At 39.7% G+C, this 21,014-nt stretch overlaps 1 protein-coding gene and 1 long non-coding RNA gene across 2 annotated transcripts in view; both read left to right on the plus strand.

Annotated features, from left to right (window-relative positions):
• Window positions 1-21,014, plus strand: part of Su(var)3-3 (lysine-specific histone demethylase Su(var)3-3) — a 146,371-nt gene that overhangs the window by 49,652 nt on the left and 75,705 nt on the right. The window lies entirely within an intron of this gene.
• Window positions 11,296-11,985, plus strand: LOC135791143 (uncharacterized). Its single transcript, XR_010547937.1, has 2 exons — window positions 11,296-11,786; window positions 11,838-11,985. It is a non-coding gene; the product is annotated as an uncharacterized lncRNA (long non-coding RNA).

The raw sequence follows: 21,014 nt of genomic DNA on the forward strand, positions 1-21,014 counted from the left end.
GGTCTCGTTGGGAATCTTAACAAGGGATTGACAGTATGATATCACGTTGGTATACCACGAGAGTGTGCGGTGTGCGAGGAACCAGGAGAAGATGCTTTGACGTCCGCGATTGTAACACACGCGCGGTGTGCGCTATGCTATGCCCGGAGCCGGCGACATTACCGTATAATCATTCTTTGATTTATAGCCGCATTGTTTGAACACATTCAGACACACACACATACACATACACACAGCGCACCGTTGGTTATTTATTCTGTTACTTATCGATTGAGAGCGTTAAAATAATTAACGGTCTTTGATAAATCAGAGAAGCAAAAAAGGCCGTGTTGAGAGAGGTGCACAAAAAGCGAAGTCGAGTCTTCGAAAAGGTGAGCCGAAGAAAGGAACTCGAGCGTTCGATTGTGGTGAGGTGTAGGCACAAGACGAAAGACGAAATTCGACGAACGTTTGATCTGCGTATCTGATCCGAAACTGCGCGCTCGCCGCCAAATGCCAATACACAATAAAGCACATAAATTTATGGCGTAGTTCTTTCGGTATTTACCATATGTTTTTAGGAGATTTTGGGCAAACAACGCTTTGAATAGCCTGTTAATTAAACCGTACGTGGTAATTCTACACACAGAATTCATTCAATTAACAAATAAATACATTATAAACTTATTTTATTTAGACTAGATCGGAATCGATCTTGAATCGCGATAGCCTCGCTTGCTTTAACGCTCAACTCAACGCTCTGGTTACCTAAATTCAGAAATGCGCCGGAAAAAGGCGCTAACGTAAAAACGAGCGCATTCATCAGTCGGCGTGCGCTCTTGATCCGAGCGCGTCTTTTGTAATTACCATCGATTGTGGAACTTTCTAAAATCAATTCGATAGCTTTCATTTCTTTACGTCCCGCTGTATCTTTTGAACATTCCATATTGATTTGTAATTCATGGCGATCGAAACTGCGAAAAATTGTGAACAATCAAGGGAATAGCGATAATATTTCTATTCATTAGCATTATCGCCTATTTGTTATTCTTCTATTGTTTCGCAAATTGCAAAAGTTATTTATAGACAAATGCTTGTTTATTGTAATTATAAACAACGCTTGGCATAAAATCTAATTAGGGTGACTGCACCAGTAATACACCATTTAAGCGTCATTTTGAAAGTAATTTTGATATTGTGACTCAATTATTACAACAATCAGTGCAAAAAAAGAGCTACATACTCTTTGTTTACCATAGAATCATGTAGCTTATTCCAATTTTCTTAATAACTGTTAGGTTTCTTGTTATTTAACGATAAATGTGGAAAATCGCAATGTGCCTAAGGTTGACCAGACTGTACCAGCAGTAGACCAGACGTTGAGCCAATAGTGAACCACTTTTTTTTATGTAATAATCATCACAACTTTTCATCAGTCTACAAGTTTCAAGTAATACTTAAATGCTACAGGGCTTATAATGTTATTAACTAATTTAAGAACTAGATAATTATCAAAATTTCGCATCACTTACACAAGCGTCATAACTATAACACAATATTTATGAATTAACTTGAATCAAACAATATAAAATAAATCAAAATAAAAAGAAAACAATAAAAGCACTTCTGGAAAAATGATTACTTATTATTATATTTACTTTATTTTATTTGTGATCGTACTGTGGGGTATGTTGTATTTTCGACATATTTCCCTAATATTTGCACCTTTACTTATTTCGTCAATTGCTTTTAACTCATCTTCCTCCTTTTAGTTAAAAAAAAACATTCTTTTTGGCAGCATTGTGTATACAAAAATGTGGGTGGTCAATTACAGGAATAAACTCTTGGTACAGATATTACCAGTAGTAAACCACTGGTCTACAACTGGAACATTGTGAATAATGGTATTCTTTTTGTTATAATATTTTATTGCAGCATTATGTAAACCTACATGTAAGAGAAAAAATAAAAAAATATATCAAAAAGCTAAATCACCAATTGTAGACCAAATGGTATATTACTGGAAAATCATTGAATTCGAGTTCCAGTAGTTTACCAATGGCAATTATTGATTTAAATTAGCATATTCAGATTAAATAAAACGTAATATTAATGCTTCACAGTGCATAGTACGCAATTGATTAGAAAAGCGGTTACAGAAATTGATATAAACAAAGATTTACACTGATTTAAGAAAACTTTCCGTCGACGTGTCGCTTATTAGAATGGCCACTCGAAACGAAGTGCACGATTGTCGTTACGAATTTTGCTTTAAAAACTAATGTGGATGGCGTATTTGTCGGTTTTTTTTACGACTATATGATTCATAGAAGTACGACAGTTCTATCAAATATTAAAAAAGAGGCGGAAAGTTCGACAGAACGTTAATATTTTAATGTAAAAGTGGAAATGGTGCACTACTGGTGCCTGGTGCGGCACTGGTGCACCCACCCTACCGCCTTTCAGACCGCGGCTCAGGAACGCATTCAGCAGCGAACAACCATGGTTGCCAAGGGCCCAACCTTTGCACATTGCATCCATGGTTGGCTTTATGCGTGTGTGCTTCTTTGCGTGGTTTTTATATTGTTGATTTTTATTTATATAGACATAGAATAATACGAAATACGCTGGATGTATTTATTAGTCATTCGACTCGGATCGGTATGAAGCTTTGGCAAAAAGTGTGAACGTTTTACAATTCATATTGTATTGCCATTCCATTTGAATGCATAATATGCTTTTAAATACCACCTAGAATTAAGAGTGGAATTGCCAAGTCTTCATTACTTTTTTCTTTGCTTGTTTGATTTAAAGAATGGTGATATTGTGGGTTCTATCATTCGGCTTGCAATTCTCATAAATAAAATTGTTTTTTTTATGGTAAGATGTAAGATGCCAAGGCAATTTCAACTTTTATGAAAAGAGTTTACCATGTACCGCTGAGATTTTTTGCTATTCACTGGTTTTCAGTAGCAATGCAGCTGGATTAATGCAGTTTAAATCCATCGGGCTTTGAACGAAAGACAATTTTACCTTCGCGTGCGGGTCCACGTCGCCAAAGATATGTTTGTATTCTAATCTAAAAAGGTTTCAGAGAACAATAGAATGGGTGCATGGAACAAACAGCACTCACTATATTTTGTATATATGTGTGTGTGTGTGTGTCTGCTGTGTGTTTGTGCAGTGGCGTGTTGTGCGCGCGATTATATTAAAAACTGATGCTGAATGCATTTAGTTGTGCTCGGTACTCGCACTCCACCAGCGAACATATACGCCAAGTCCAACCAACGTTCGCAATCGTTTTTCTACATTTATACATTTCTTATTATGCGCCTTCGTGTGCAGCGGTTACCGGCCGAGCAGCATTCGCGGCAGTGGTCAACGTTCGGTTATTATAATTGCAAAAAACATGTCCGAGCGCGATGCAACGCGTTGTGCCGCGTGTTCCACAGTGTTTCAACGTTTCAGCGATAGTTGAAAATATGCATGTCGCAATGAAATATTGCCTCCTGATTGCATTGTGTGCGCTGTCGGGAACTGCGGCGCGCTTTCGTTTGTAATGGACGAATAATGTCCTGCGACAACCGGGGCAACAAGGCATAAATTAAATTATCTACGAAATATACCACTATTCGCTAGTATTTTCTAATAGAGCAGCCAATGAGGTACTTATAACCTCGAGTTCTGTTTTTCTAAATATTTCTCGTTTGTTGCTTGCCGATAAACATATTATTAAGTTTATTACTCGGCTATAACTTACTGATTAGGCGAAGTATCACAGATTAATGTTTGATTTGCCACTAATAACTACATTGGCAACAGCTTTATTTTATTACTTCTAGATGCTCGTATTGTGCATGGCAGTAACTGTACATATTATTATAATTACGTAATTTTTACAACAATTTTATTGTTGTTGCACGCATACGAAGTGAATCGTGCTGGAAATGTTTGAACTTTACGCATAATGCTTCAGAAATAAAATAAAATATAACTCATGACGTTGTGGTCTCAGGAATGTATGTAATCAACAATAACAATTGTGCTTTTAGAATATTATATAGGACAAAACATCGGGAATGTTTTCAGGTACTGCATATATTTTATTTAACCATGGCGAATTCTGTATTTTGATTTTTACCACGTACAATAGTTTCTCAAACAATTGCTCTTTAAGGTGATTTAGTTGTTTTCGGATCCATCACGATTTTGATATAAATCATGATAATTCCATGTCCTTGCTTCCGAAAATATGAATCACAAAAGTTGAAAATTTCCCAAGTTCAGAACCACTGTGTGGTCTTTTCCATGATTTTGCTTAACGGCCATGGCAGTATATACTTAGTCTTTAATCTCTCGCGTGTTATTCAAAGCAGAGGATACTAATTGTATCTTCACTTAATTTTTGCCCAGCTCTGATTTTATTACATCCGCTGTTTAATTTTTGCGCAAGCTGTGTGTTTGCTTTGATGTTTAATGAAAATTATAATTATTCGCGCTTTACCTGCCTTCGAACACGACTGCATCGCAGCACCGCTCACAGCAAGGCACTTCATCAATTTTGCATGCTCTCGCCGTTTCGCGTAAGCTTATTAATTTTAAATTACAAACGTGCTTCGTTTGTTTTACTACGCGCTACGTTTTCATCGCGTCGGGCGTTGTATTTTTTAACTTCTCGACACTCGAATGGCCTTTCAATCATTCCATCGTAAACATTTACGAATGTTTGCTAACATGCGTTTAAGGCACGTTCTCGATGATTTGCTGGATGCGAACGCTTCGTGCGAGTGCACATGCACGAATGACGACGTTCCAATCAAAGCTCTAAACACGTTTGCGCTACGCGCGCGCATAGATAACGAACGAGAGAGTAAATTCTTCTCTTGTGGCGGCGAAACGGAGAAAGTGAAGCGATCGGAATTGGGATTGGGAAAGTGCCCGCCAGATCGGTAGATAATCTTAATTAAATGACTCCTCGAAACGATTGATCTTGACTCCATGAGACCCGCAGACTTAATCACTACTTGCGCTAAAATAAAGAGAAAATTTTAAACGCTCTCGAAATTAAACGCTCGCCAAAACGAAGCGAAATGAAAAACCAAATAGTCTGGTTCATGACTTTTGGACGAACTTTCACTGTGTTTTTTTCTGTGTTATTCGGAATGCCAAGAGTTAAACAGTCCAAGTGAAGGCGCATCTCTTTAGTGGATCAGCTCACTCGAAGGTTTTCATTTTGTGCTTTGACCTAGCGTTTGCGTTTTCTAATCGGTTCCACTTGGAATTGTTGCACGATTCAATACTCGCGAATGCTTTGAATTGGCATAAATGTGTTTAAACGCGTTGTCAATCGGATTTTCGCCGGCGTGATTTATTGCCTCGCCAAAAGGATAAAACGCTCTAGCGCACGATTATGCAAGCGCAACACAACAATTCTCGAGCAAAATGGTAAAGCTGCTCTCATAAACTTTATTATTAATATGTGTTATTAATGTGTTTCTGTTTGTAAGGTGGAACCGTGCAACAGAGTTGTGTGTACACGCTTAATGCTCGTGGTTATCTGTTAATTCGTTTGTTCAGTCGCTGGGTTGGTATTCGCTTCGTCTTAGCTGGTTGCGCACAAGGCACACGCAGAAGCGCGCATTTCGCGTTGTGCATTTTGCTCGCCCGCCATTTGTACAATATTTTCTTATCGGCGTTTATCGGATGTTTGGCTTGTTCGTGCATTATTTCTCCGACTTTGAACTAGCGCAATGGTGAACTTTGTTAATACAGTTGAGGTAGGTAGCCTCCTCGGCTATTCACGGATCACTTGGAAGCTATTTTATTGCGCGTATTGTTCTAGTTACATTAAAATGTATCATTTTACAATCGAAATGTTTGTAAGTCTCGATCCACTTGGAGCTGCTCTCCAGCCCCATGTCTGTCTGCATACGGAATCAAGGCATTGATTATACGCACGACTGGGCGCGGATTGCATCCAAGTTGAGTTCCTCTCCGTTGTTTTCTAGAACCTTGTGTAACTGAATGTAATTGAGGTTTGGGGTTGTACATATATGCAAATTATATTTGTTAGTCGCGTATAATTCTTGCAATCACAATGCAATTTAATTTTTTGTATGTGGACATAATAGAAGTATTTAGTCTTTTTTCTAGCGGTTCAAATAACATTTTCCCACAATACGATAAACATACGAATCATCCGCGTGTTTCCACAAATGTATATTATTATCGTCCCCCGATAATTCAATTACGACCAGCTGCAATTATCATGAATAATGACGTGTTCGCGGAAAACGAGGAGACCGCAATGAAAGCTGCTTGTTAGCGGATTATTTGTGCGTTTGACCATTTATTTCAGCGAGTTTCTTCCCTGTTGCTGCGCCCTCGCCTTGTAGTACTCGGTACATACATACATTTCCATGTGTTTTTATCTATAACGGCAAAATATTTACGTTTTCCGCATGGGACGCATCGGCTGCGCCGCACAGCAAACGAAGCACATAACTAAACATTGATATCTGATGATTATGTGAAATGTGCGCCGCGGCTCGTTGTAAATTCAGCCGGCGATATTTGCTATTTGCAGAAATAACGAGGATATAACGAGACACGAATGAATTGTGAATTGTTTTGCGCCAAGCGAGCGATGGTTTCGCCGAAGCCGGTGCGTTATTAGCGATGGCGCTTTTTATTTCTGCATCATTTTTTCGTCTCTTCGGGCTACAAATTCGGTTTTAATAATGGAATATTACACAACCGTAATGCAGGAACAATGCGGCAATAAATATACGTTTTGATATCTGATTTGATTGCATGCACATTCACATTCTGCGCGGGACCCGTTGGTGAGTGGAAGACATTCACGATTGTTTCACAAATTTACTTTGTACGCGGCTTTCATCCAGTCATAAGTCACATGATATCTGAGACTAGGTCAATATTAAGTGAGTATCAACTGAAATAGGTAATCATAATATTTACATTGCAACTTGATAACGTCACATGATATTCTCATGACCCAAACGTGCATTTTTTATTCATGATTTTATTGATATTAGATTAAATTTTGCTGCAACAACAATGGAGTTATTGCATGATGGGCGACTTGTTTTCATGCTGGCATGTTTCGTGTGTGTTTTGCAACGGACGCAATTTCATATGCGACAAATAGACAGCGCGAATGAATGTCATAAAACATAATTGAATTTCGCATCGCATAGCGGTGCTCCGGCAGCGCATATGTACGAGTATTAACAATTTCTTTGTCTCAGTGCAGCTCGGCGCTCAGTACGCTTGCGATTCCTATTACGCCGTTAGGAAAGCACAATTTCGTAGTTCTTTGAGTGCAGTCGGCTTATTGCGGTACGTACGTCGCATGCGAGCTACATTTTTACGACGTTGGTTCAGATAAATTGTTTTAATTAAACAAATGTCACGAATATTTTATGCTGCAAGCGGTACGATTTGTCATCGTACCGAGAATGTCATTTGTTTCGCGCTCCTGTTGATAGTTACAGAGGTTGTAAGTAGTACACAATGATAATTATATATGCGAGTACAAGGATATGAGCTTAAAAGCTGTTATACGTTATTGGACAATCCATTTTCCATTCGTAACTCAGTTATTATCAATGCGATTCATACAGAAACTTCGATTATAATATTTATTTTACATGAATGGATAATATTTTTCCCCAATTCTCTCCTGAATGTTTTGTTATAAGAAAGAAGTATCAAATCGTTAAAAAAACAGATTACATCATTATTTCGTGTTCGAATCATGTCGTAGCCGATGTGAATTGCCCAAGGAAGACTTCAATTACGTGAAAATAGTGAAAACGCAATTAATTTATTAATTGTTAGATAATAATTGTCATTAATGCAGCAGAATGGTTCATAATGCGTTCTGCGACGTTCGCAATGCTGCGCCGTCATGAAATTGCAAATTGTGTGTGTAGAGACGCACCGCGCGCGTAATTGCCCCGAAATGGAATTAATTTCCACTGCGTGTGCGTTTATAAAAACACACATTAATGCCATCCCGATGCTCGCGCGCGAAACTTGCGCCTTTTGTCTCTGCAGTGCGCGCCCGGCGAATTCGTTCTGCATTTTTATAAGCGGCAGACGCGCTGCTCGTTGCTCGGTTTGTAATTTAATTACGAGAAACACACAAAAACACATATTGCAGTCAGACCGACGCGAAACCTGCAGTGGATGGGCTGACTCGCATCAACAATAAAATAAAGTGGAGCATGCTGGCCGCGGACTCCCAGGATGGTTTTCATAAAAATTGCATTGACCGATTAAACTTTTTACCGTGGTGTTCGCACGCATGCTAGCGAAGGAACGTCTTTTTTATGGTGGTACAAGAAAGCTCTTCACTAGGATTGCGCGGAATAGAAGAATCATGGCTTTTCTTTCTTGTGCAGTGTGCAAAAAATTGACTAGGAGTAAAAATCTTTTATTTTCCTTAGTTTTATTAGAAACGTTCATTGTCAGCGGACGTTCCAAGTTAGAAAATTAGTTATTTACGGTCATGACTCCAGAAGTATTGAGATGTTAGTTATACTTTAGACTACTTTATGTTGATTGAGATTTTTAAAAAATATTTGGAATACTTCCCGGCGTTTTGAAACCCGCCAAAGCGAAATCACTACGTGTGCTGCTCTCCCAAGTTTGCAGCAAAGAAGAATTTTAATTGCGTGCAATTATGCGCACAACTTTCGTGTATACTTATTTAGGTGTACGCGCTTGCCTTTGGAGTACAAGTCGAAATGTTAATTGCTTTTCGTAATCTTACGTTTTTGTGTGTTTCGCAATTTCGAAAAATAACTAAAGTTTCTCATCTGAACATTGATGATTTGTAATTTCTCATTTCGGAAACGATTTGAAAATGAACTAGTTCAGATCTACACCGATGTTCCTACATATACATGTTATATCTAGGATTATATGAAATATAATTTCACCGCGTGTCGTGACCAGGTACCTGGATGGCGATGGCTGCCGCACGCTCTCCGTACAAATACAGAAATTCATATCCGACGATATTCTGCACGCGAGAAGGGCGATAAGCGCGCATATTCCTCGGCGGACGATCGTCGCACGTTATTACTCGACGAAGGAAGGCATTCTTCTGCGTGTTGTTCGTGCGCACAATATTGGGAGATACATCCGCGGCCGCGCGCTGGATTGAAATGATTACGTAGAGTTGATTATGAGTTTTTCGCATCAGATAGCGCACGCCGCCCAGCCGGCTCGGTAAAAGTTATAATATAAATATTGACAATTGGATGCGAATGTTTTTATTGAATCGGCGGTCACGACTCCCTGCGAGATTTCAGCGCTCGCCGATCGGCGCGTTTGATTGCGAATTGCGAAACGAAATGAAGAGACAGACGCGCGGTGGAAATTTCGAGGCAAAATTTCCGTTAAGCAATTGATTGTGGATTTTTTAGGCACGTGTTGCTGCCGTTGCTCATCTGATGTGCCAGCGATAGGTTGCATAATGTTTTATTGTGAAAACAATCAAAAAGTGTCATCTGCGATGGCGTGATGCAACTAGCTTTTCTTGTTTTCTAAGACGATTAACTGATTACTATAATAAACACGATGGTAATAAGAAAAGCAATTATTATGGTGGGTTTTCGTTATTTTTTACCCTCTTGAGTTGTTGCTGCGTTTGGTTCATTGGTTTAGGCATCGAGTTTCTCTCATACCTGCCAATCTGGACTGGTTCAGATGGTTTTTATGATGGTTCAGCCAGTCAACAAAAAAGAAATGCTTTGCGTCACTTAGCAAGCATATATCTTCACTTTCCAGCTCAATTTCTTGTTTTTTTGTTTTCTTGCTTTTGAACAGAATGCGGTATTTTATGTCGACTGTTGAATTTCTGCAATTCTGACAGCAATTTATTTAGCATGCGTTTTTGTTTGTTTTTCATATACATCGCGCCTTAATTGGGAAAAATGTGCTAGACGGCCGTAATTAGACGCTACTGCGAGGAGTCTAGTTGCCAGCAATGCAACTACTAGCAACATTCCGTGAGATTTATTTATGTCGCCATTAGCATCTTTCGCTTCTTCACATCCACGCGCAGTGCACACAAATACAGAGAGCATACAGTTGCTTGGTGTGAATGCGCAAATAAATGTAGTGTATTCGCGGTTTGTGTTCAAAAATTTTGCACTTTATTTCTGATGAGCAGCGACCGGCTGCTGTGCGCAGCGATACTATAAATTACGCCATAAAGGAAAGAAAGATATTGTGATAATTCTTTATTCAGTGGTAACTTCTTTATGAGACGCGCGATTTAGTGCGATGTCCATAGTTCATTAATATTCACGCATTGCACTGCAGCACGCAATTGCATTCGCCTGCGAGCGCATTGCCATCGCATTCGTATTACTATTTACCACAGGTATTACGTTCCTCATCGTTTGGTTTTCAACCAGTTTTCATTATGTCTTCGCGATCAACGCGTACAGAGATGGATTTCACCGAAATTAAATTATCGCAATTTTATTCATCACTATCAGTACAATATTTGTTTTTTGTTTAATTTCTGTTAGTATTATTAAGTTGGGTTAAAATTGTGTTGGTTTTGTGTATTATTTGCGCCGATACTGTGCAAATCTCGTTTTGTTTATTTACCTTGTCTGCGGTCGTTGCAGCGCACCCACGTTTGCTTTATTTATAGAATTAACAAGTAGTTATAGGTGCAAATTTATTGCTTAATTAATATATTTGCATTTTAATTTTATATTTGAGGCTCGCACGCTCGCTTAACGAAGGAATGCGTAATCCACGAAATAATCTATTACGCACTGCGCAATGTTTTAAGACTGCCATAATTGAATACTCTCGTCAGATTGCAGCTACTGCTGCTTATTACAAAATAATTGGCTGGTTGCATGATTAAACAAAAATAGAGTTACAAAATTCACATTCTAATTACATATTGGTTGACAAGCTACAAGAACTTTTTTTTTGCTTATTTTATTAACTCTGTATTATTTTAAGTGCAGCTTTGTGGGATGTGATTCTACGCCGTTTAATAACACTATGTCGGTGTCGTCGTTTGTAATTGTAATTAGACACATTTAGACAACAATAACACAATATGGAAACCGATTAAGTTATAACACGTTGTCTGCATGCGGCACGCCATGCCAAATACACACATTCGAGAGTGCTACAACCGACTGTCGCGGCCGATGTCATTGTTATTCCGCTTGCATTTGTCGTTATTATCCTCGTTATTGTCACGACGCGTTGTTCGATCGTTGACGTTTTCATGGCGCGACGGAGCGCACCAACACGACACCTATTTGTCATCGATCGCTTCCATGCGTGGCATGTTTCATTCATTATCCGACATTTGTGCTTCTACAAATCAAGCCGGCCACATCCATATTCCATATTTCGTGGTATTCCACAGTGAAAGTCTTCTGGGATGCGTTTGATACGGGTGGTGAGATAATTGGGAACTGTGTCCAACGTGTAAAAATGATGAGGTGCGTTGATTTATCGGTTTCATTAAGTCAAAAGGATGGAGTCGAAGGACTTAAAATGTTTTGTTGTTGATGACATGGACGTATCTCATGTGATGGTATGTGCACCTTGCTTGGAGGACCTGGAAGGTGATGGTGTTACAGTTGAATAATATTTGACACTGATACAGTCTTTGTTTTACGTCGGATTAATTAATTACTTGGTGCTGATCAAGATACTGTTTGAAATAGCGATTGATAAATGAATACAAAAACCCCTAACATGCAACGACTCAGGAAAAATCAAGATTCAGAGTAGGTATAAGAATAAATTGTTGAGCATTGTTGAAGTGGATAATTTTTTAGTTGATTTTCTTCGTGCTTTGATCTTCATGGAGTACCTTCCTTCAAATTTTGTTGGTGTGTCTAACTTAGGCGCTGGCTTGCAACATCACACATCGCGATGTGATTGTGTGACTGTTAATAGTTTAATTAAAATTAATGATGAACGCTTGGCAATCGCGCCATAATACGCCACGGGTTTGGCATAGCATTGCGTTGCTTGCTAGCCGCCTTGGCGCGAAGCAGCCGTTATCGTTTTCATACGGTTCTCTCGCCTTTATGCCCGACGTTGAAAGGTACGAGTGGCTGAAAGGATCGCTTTGTAGCGGATTAGGTGCGATTCATCGTTTCAATAATTCGAATGCCACTGGCCCGACGCCGCCGAATTTCAATAGCGCCTTAATGAATGATACTTTTAATAATTTGTGTGGTCATTTCGAGCTGCGCGCTACAAGCTGATGGTAGGGTGGGATTGAATTTTAAATTAATTATTAATTTGCTGGCTAATATTTGCCATATGCCAAGACAAGATGTTTTGCATAATGCCAATTGATATTAATTTTTTAGTTATTCAAGTTCATTAAAACATTGAACTAATACCTACGTTGTAGCTGCGGATAATTTTTTTTCTTTGGTGATGCTTCTTGCTCTTGACTTCCATTGTACACAAGTAATTAATACAAATCTACAATTTGTAGCTCACGGGTCAGTGCAGCACATAGCGACTCGACGACAAACAATTACGCTTACAAATAAGTCGGACGTAAAATGTTTCGAAATGAAAAAGAGACGCGAGGCAAACCGTAGAAAGAAATATGAAAAAAGCAGACGTGTAACGCCATACGCTCGTATGGCGAGAGTAATAATTGTCTTTTGTGTGCGAAACAGGACGTCGTTAAAGGACACTTAATAAATTTAATTCCACCCAAGAAGTACGCGCGTCCGCGTATCGCGTTGAGCACACATTATAAAAAAGGGAATTACAAACAAGCTGCATTGGCTAAACACACATACACATCGCTCGAGTGAGTGAATTGCTAACGAATTTACATTTAGTTACAATTTTTCTTTTTCAAAGTAGTTTCACATCGCGCGCTCAACAATTAAACTCATAAGATTCTTGCTTCGGTGAATAAAAAGAAAATCGTTGAAGAAGTGTGCGTGGAAATTGTAGTAGCGGGTATTTGAGATAAAAGATAAACGCTACAAGGACCTCATTATCAAGTAATTGGTACCCAATTGCTGCACACACATGCTTTACATACGCACTGAGGACGTGGCGCTCTGGCACTCGAGCATTAGCCAAGTATGCAATTGAATTTGTAATAGCAAATCATCAGAACGCATAATGGAACGGTAAATGGTATGATTAATTCAATTCGCCATGGCCTGCTGCTGCGGCGGTCACCAAGAACAATGATGCAATTAAATATTAATAGTACATTCAAAGAGTTAGCAAAGCGGAATCGAAAGGACTATGGTATTTTGTTAGCCACATTGTCTAAGTAATGGCAGGAAACAATGGACTTCTTTTCGCAAAAATAAGTGTTACAAGTTGCGTCGAATGTGAAGGAAATCGACGAGCAAACATTCAACGTCGGGAAGGTTGTTTATGCAGCCGGGCCGCGAAAAACGCGCGTGTGTGTGTTAATTAAACGCAATGCGCGCGCTCAAATTGAAAGACGACTGCTGGTAATGACCAACAAACGGGACGAACCGTTGCCGCCGGTTGCGTACGGTTTGATAACTCCATAAATAGATATTTTAGTTGGTCGCGGCGCAGATAAACGCCGCCACCGATTGATGGACGTGCGGCAGCCGCGACTGGCGATGGTGGCTCAGAGAAGATGTAGTGACGGTAGCGGCCGGCTGGCAGCCGCGGTATATACGAGGACACGCATGCAGAAAGACAACTGTCCGTTGTCAGCGCGTTGTCTTTCTAGCGACATCGGTGCTCGCGCTTGGGCTTAATAAATCCGACGGCCGTGCGCGCGCGGCTTGCGTCTGGCTTTGCATACCGACTTTGCGATGCTGCTTTATTGAGGCGACGCTGACAAAGTAAAGCGCTGCGACAAGTAACATGGAACACCCATCTCGAGTGCAATCCCATTACCGCGCGAGGCGTGCGCGTTTTTTCGCCCGACAAACAACCGTTACGTGTTCCGAATGTCCTCGGCGTGTTCGCCCTAATCGAAGCGCTGAGAGGCGAGCCGATGCGTTCTTATCTATCTGGTTGCGAATGCAGGAGGAAGCGATTTGGATCGGTATCGCGGCGTGCCAATGCGTTTCCTTAAATGTCGAATTAGAATGCTGCCGTGCACGTTTATGGGCAGATCCGGCCCTAAAACATCTCCATGATTAGCAAACTCATTTACCGACTGATCAGCAAATCTATCGCCTTTCTTTAACCGTTGAAACTTATTTTTCTTATTCCACATCACACATGCGGTAAGAGCAGCTTCTTCTTGGTGTGCCACGCTTGTAGGATTGTTATTTACACAGCGAGATGATATCAAAATCTAGAGCGTGAATAGCGACGCTTCTCCAACTTTAGAGTTGGTCGTGATTGTCGCACCCTGTTCTCCACAGCGTGCGAACAGAACGCGCGACTCGCATTTGTGTCAACTAAATACTACACACCGACATACCAAATATATTCTCTATTTCGCAAATTTGTTCACTTTGCTTGCTTTCTATCGAAAAAATACAAAGTGCTCTGGGAAAATGTTTGAACACGTGAACACTGGTCTTTCACATGCTTATATATTGCTCGATAATTGTTGGAAACATTCGTTATCTACTTAAATGTTATTTATTAACGTTTCGAAAATGCGAGATTGAAAAGGAAACGGACACTTAAATCTTATTATGCGGTTACAACGAACGAAATTTGATACGTTCGCGGAACTTTCGTTTTTCGCTACGAAATGCCACAATATGCTACGGTTCTACTGCTTGTTTGGTTCTCACAGTCGTTGCTTCAAATTTTCTACGAACGAACAGACTGACGACAAATATCCGCAAAACGGCGTCATTTCCTTTTGCAATTAGCACGTATTTACAGAATGTGTTGAGTGTTGCATCCACACCTTTAACCTCGACTCGCAAAAATATACTGACTAACAAAAGAAATTTTTCTCCGCGCCCAATATTCATATTGCCAATCGATGATGATCTAATATCTTGTAAGTTGTAACAATTGCAATTACCGTTGCGTGCGTTGCAGTGACCTTAGCAGGCGATAAGAATGATTTATGCGTATTTACTCAGATTTTATATTAGCTTGTGATAGGTTTACCTAGGAAAAATTCGCTAGCTGAAAGCTCAGCAGCGCACAGCTTGCTCATGGTAAGTACTTACATTGGTACTGACAATCACTCATAGGTTTATGGGCTATCATTCACTTGACTGGCGGCGACTGAGCACATGAAGTATGACTATGGAATTATTCAAATTAATTACGGGCTCTCGCATTTGCGCATTTGGATTGTCGGATTGTTGCTATACATTCGCGGCACTGTTTCGCAACGCAAGAATATAATCTATGGCATAATGCAAATGCGCGTGTGGTGTAGATACGGTACGTGTGTCTATAAATATGACATGTAAAAGTAAATGGACGAGCGAACTTCGTGCGCACTTCCAGCATGGAGACATTAATTCTCATTCATGTAGGCATATAAATTATTTATAGCTTTTCTTATAATTTGTTTTTGTGGTACATGTGTTTGCAAATTTGATCTTGGTCTGCATCATAATGCAATTGCAATTACTCAAGGAGTAAAAATAGTGAACGCAATGAGTTAGATTTACAGCAGGCGGAAGTTTTGGTACGTTTTATGGACGTATTATAAGTTTATTATATTTGTTTGTGGTATTCTCAGCCAAATGTGAACTCGATTGTGTTGATTCGTTACTAATATTCTGATTTACGCCTTGCCCACGTAATCGCATAAAATACAAGTACGGCGTGAAATGCAGGAAAATTAAACGACGCTTAAACTGGAGTAGACATTACGTTTAAACTATTTTAAAGTTTTGTTGAACAAATATGGCGACCAGAAATTTTGTGGTGGAATTTTCAGAGGTCGTGCTGTTTTTTTTTTCGCATTTTTTCTTGTTTCCTGGAGCTGTATCATAAATTGCCGATTGACATTTTATGCATAAGCAACGGAACCACAATGTACTTATAGCGTTTATGGGACGTGATGCCATGGTCCCTTTGTGAAAGTTTACAATTTTACAAAGAGGAACCACGAAGAATTGCGTTGTTTGCTTGTAGCTCAAGTACGTAAACCACAAGCACACACACCGAATCGACTGGAGAAAAAAATGATTGTTTGGAAGGCGCACGAGTTATCGCATAAATACATAACTGCCACAACAAGGTGCACGCAGGCAAGAAGGTGGATCGTTCAGCCAAAAAAAATACAACGCTTCGCAAAAATGTAATAAGGTGAAATTGTGCAGGGACCTGATGCAATACGATGACCGACTTGGTAGCCTTCGTTTCGTGGGTGCATGCTTTGGGCGGTTGTGAGTTAAACTTGACCGCATATTGGGTTGGTGCATCCGCGGAGACTTTTTGAGAGAAACGATTCGATTTTATTCGATGTGACGTAAAGTGCGTAATAAATTAGATAAAATTTTCGAATGAAATTTAAATAATTTCGTTCACAAGCCCGATGCGATGGTATCGGCGAGCAACTTTATGCTCTCTGCCTTTCATGTCGCCTTTCGGACTCTTCGGGAACTGGGTACTTGAGTTTGATGTCGCGACCAACTAGTTTTTGAGATGTTATACCAACGCACACGTATAATATCGCATAGAGGTTTTATGAATTGAGACCAGCGCTGCATCGGAATACAGGATATTCAGAAAGTATTCAAATAATGAATTTAATTGGATGGAAAGCAAGACACGGACAATTTTTTAAAATATTTTAATATTTGAACAGGTCCAAGTTAGGTAAACACCTAGTACTTGTTCTCCCTTTCCATTTGTAGTTCCAGAGAAAACGATCTGTGAGTTTCGTGCGGCGTGTAGTCGCGACGCGCGGTTTGCAGGTGACCCGTGTGGTGGGAGCAATGCACCTTATGTAAGTACCTTACATAACGCCATGATACCTACGCGCTCTCAAGGTCCGCTTCCTGTCACCAGATTGCCGGCTCGATATGCTCAGCTTCTAACAAAACGTGAGGATTCTAAGAAAATGTTCACCTGGCTGCAAAGCGGGCAAAAATTATAATGCTACATATTGATACATTGTATTTTCTTCTCTATTTGAATAACCGTTTGAAGGATTTGCAATTTATCACCGATAAATCTAATTGCATATCTCATTCCAACATCCTGAGCAATTACTTCTGATAATAAATATTATCGCAAGAATGTAATTCTCCTCCCGTCTCTTCCCAGTACAATTAGTGATCTCATATCTCGCGCCATGTACTGCATTGATACAATTTTGAAAACATCAATTACTCGCCGGTTCCTGATTAGTATTAAGCACACTATTACATTGCAAGCAACACGTTCATAAACTATCTCCGCGCAAGTTTGCATTGAATGCCGAGCATTGCGTTCACTTGCAGTACAAATCCTGGTCTTCCATAATTCTAGAATGCTTGAGCCGCGCGCAGACGGCGTGCGTGATCATTTACCATTTGATAGTTCTCGTTTACTCTACGAGCTCGAAACTAATTTTAATGAGAATTTGATGTTCACGCGTAATGACAGAGCTCGCCGAGCTTGCGCGCATCTTTGCCGAGTCGAGTGGAGAATAATCTTCGAACGGCAGGTCTCTGTTTTTCTGATTACACTTCTCGTAGATTTGCGCCTTTCGTTTGTCCACTGATGTCTGACTGGCAGATTTAGCATGCACACTCATTTGCTTGTAATGATACCATCATATTTAATATTCGCTAAAAGCCACAATTTTCCTTGTTATTTTATTTACACCGAGCTAACACGTACAGGCACAATGCAACGGGTAAAAGTTAGGGTTTCTAAGACGACCATGTCTGACGGAGTTTCGTCGACCATCCGTGTCTAACCCGACTCGTCACCGGTAGGGGGAAGTCCCCTAGTGGCGGACACCTAAGGTTATTTATAAATAAATCAAAAAATATTTGAAGAAATGTTAATTAAATTATGACATATAGTAGATAACAAAGTTAGAAATCAAATTAAAATAACAAAAATGCAACCTCTGTTAAAAAATAATTAATACTATCAATCAAACTTTGGTAATAAAAAGTATAGTTTTAAAAAGTGGCACCTAGTACCGGACACATATTTGTGCCATACCCCTCTCACCGGACATTTCAAATATGTCATATGGTTAGGTAGGCTACCTTGTTTGGTATTATTTATGGGGCGGTGGGGGGTGGGGTGATAGAATTTAACGATTTAATCAACGGATTTAACACACTGACTAGAAGCAGCCCGTGAGTGCATACATCCACTAGCTAATGTGTTCATTTCAGTTACAATGAATACTTTAACTACGAATTTTAGCGAATGTATGCCTTGTCTAGTAAATGTATACATTTACTAAATGTATGCATTGACTGCAACATAGCCATCTCCTCACTCTCTCTCTCTCACAAGAAATATCAATATGTTTACTGTCCGGCGCTAAGGGACAACTTAGTGTCCGGTGCTAAGGGACAGACATTTTCGTTCATTTGGTGGTACCTACTAAAATTGTTTAAAAAATCTAATAATATTCTACCATTTTACGGATAACAATCAAGTACTACTTGTATCTTTGAATACCACTCAAATGTAAATGCATAAATATACTAGAATTACTTACATTGATATTTAGGTGACGTCGTGATTTTGCGCCTGAAACAGCAAACGGCTGCTCCCGCCGTGGCCGTGTGCGTTTCTGGCGAGCCACGACGAGTGATCCTGTACCTGCGTGCCCCCCGCACCCCTTTCACTTGTTTTTTGAAATGAAAAGATTTAAACTAGCTTAAATAGTACGAGTGTCCGGTGCTAGGTGCCGTCCGGCGTTACGGGACTTCCCCCTACCAATTGTGTAGAGTGACGTTGATGATTGTGCGCGAAGGTAAAGTGAAGCCAAAGCAAATACGATAAAGTGGAAAAGCAATGGGCACGTATCAGTCTCGGGCTGAACGAGTAACCACCTGTTGTTTGGATTCTGACGCGATGGCAATGCGTCAATGTTCCCTTCGCACAAGTGCGCGAAAAACGTGCCGTCCGAGTATTAGTCGTTATATCCATCGTGTGACGGGACAGGTGGGTTTCCTCTTCGGTTCACTAATTATATAATGCATTATTAAATTGCAAAAGTTTGAAGTGCAGGGTGAGATAGCGTTGAAAGTGCTGACATTAGTCAAAAGATATTTTTAAGTTTTGACGTTTCGGAGGATTGATTTAGTTTGGTGCTAGCGTTAAAACAAATTATGGATTTTAATTGCAAACCGGTGCAGAAGGTAGTGTTCAAAGGGGGATTTAGAATTAATTAATATTAAGAACTTCAGCCGAATATTTGATTTTTAATCCGGAAATGTCAGACTAGTTGACTTAAAACCAACACCTGCATAGAAAGTTTACGAAATTCATAAACTCTATATAATATTATCTTTTAATGTTGCAAGTCCGCGAAGGGAAGCAATAAATAATCCGTTTACTGGAAACCATTCCATTCCAAAACTTCAAAACATTTATTTATTACTCAAGTGCTTGTAAAGAAATATTGTTTATTCACTAATAGAACAATTGGTCTGCTGGTAAGCTGGCCAGGCCTCAACTAGCTGACTATTAAATGCTGGGAGACAGAACTATTAGTGATTTTCAAAAGTTTCTTGATAAATTAAATGCCACAGCGATAACAGTAAACGTGCCGGTTGCACAATCTCCCAAGTAGTGAGAAGTAACAATCGAGTTGCTAGATGCGAAAGCAAATTGTAAGCTTCATTCCTGTATGCACTGAAAATTCGCGTACGTACAAATCGAGTTATGTAGAAAGAATTATCAGACAAGGCATAAACTCAGCGTAGAATCACAAGTTGGTTTTCTTTTTGTCTGCTGTTTCAATAAAAATCCATCCAATAAATCAAGTTTATAATTCCTCGTCTGAATGCATGATTGCACTTTCGCGCACACGTCGCAATTAATCAGATCGATAATAATGCATAATGCATGCTTGCGCGAACGAATTTCATTTTTTGTGTGTGTGTGCACTCCTTGATCCGATTGGAGCCGCGTATCGGAATCCGCGTGGTGCGTGGTACACAGATTGCGGTTTAGGTTTTCATCGATCATTATTGAAACGCATGCAGGCTCTTTGGCTCCTCGAACGGTAAACATACGGTTGCCGTGTCATTTCAGCCTGCGAATGTTGCAATGTCCCACCGAAGCGAAAACCTAACGCTGGAGATTTACATTAATTAATCATGCATAATCACAACTATCGCACCGACGCCTGACACGGCCGTAATCAAAACGTATGGTGAACGCAAGATTACAGTTTTATATATAAATACGTTAGAGCGTTAAGTTTTTCTTTCGTTGAGTATTATCTGTATTTGAATAGGCTTTGCAGAAGTAAATGCAATGGGGGCCGTTACACGTTCAAAGATTACCGTTGTGATTTACATTGTTTCCTGTTTTTGTTTATTTGCACTTGAGATTTTTCCTCATGCGCAACAAATGCAATTGCATTTCCAGGCTATCTGAACAGTTACTCCACTAATTTAAATATTTCGTTTAAAACGCTAGTATAAAATTTGAATATTTCAAAGGTTCGAGAGGTTTATCTCTTTTGAAAGGCAATACGCATTCTGCCGGAGATAATACGGAAGCAATTACATCAGCGCACGAGTTTCTTTCTGTAAGCCATTGCTCTGTAGGTATTATTAGTATGCAATTATCTGTATTTAGTTGGCACCAAAGCTAAGTGCATTTTTAATAGTGCGCAGTCTTAAAACTCCGATATAAGTTTAATTTCGTTGTATTTATTCACATCTGGTTTATGATAACTTCTGAAGTTGCGTTCTGTAATAACTTGTGTTTGCTGGTACTGAAGTACATATTCATAAAGGTACTCGCCGCGAATCTTTGCTTGCACGATCCAAAGTCGCGTTTTACAATTCCACATTACATTACGATGCACATTCGCACATGTGTGCGCCGCGCACAGCGTATTCGCAAAGCTATTATACATT

The sequence above is a fragment of the Atheta coriaria genome, unplaced genomic scaffold, assembly GCF_025399875.1.
Source record: "Atheta coriaria isolate IRGN ID8LTWV9N9 unplaced genomic scaffold, Caltech_Dcor_3.1 hic_scaffold_4_pilon, whole genome shotgun sequence".
In the NCBI taxonomy this organism is placed as follows: Eukaryota; Metazoa; Arthropoda; class Insecta; order Coleoptera; family Staphylinidae; genus Dalotia; species Dalotia coriaria.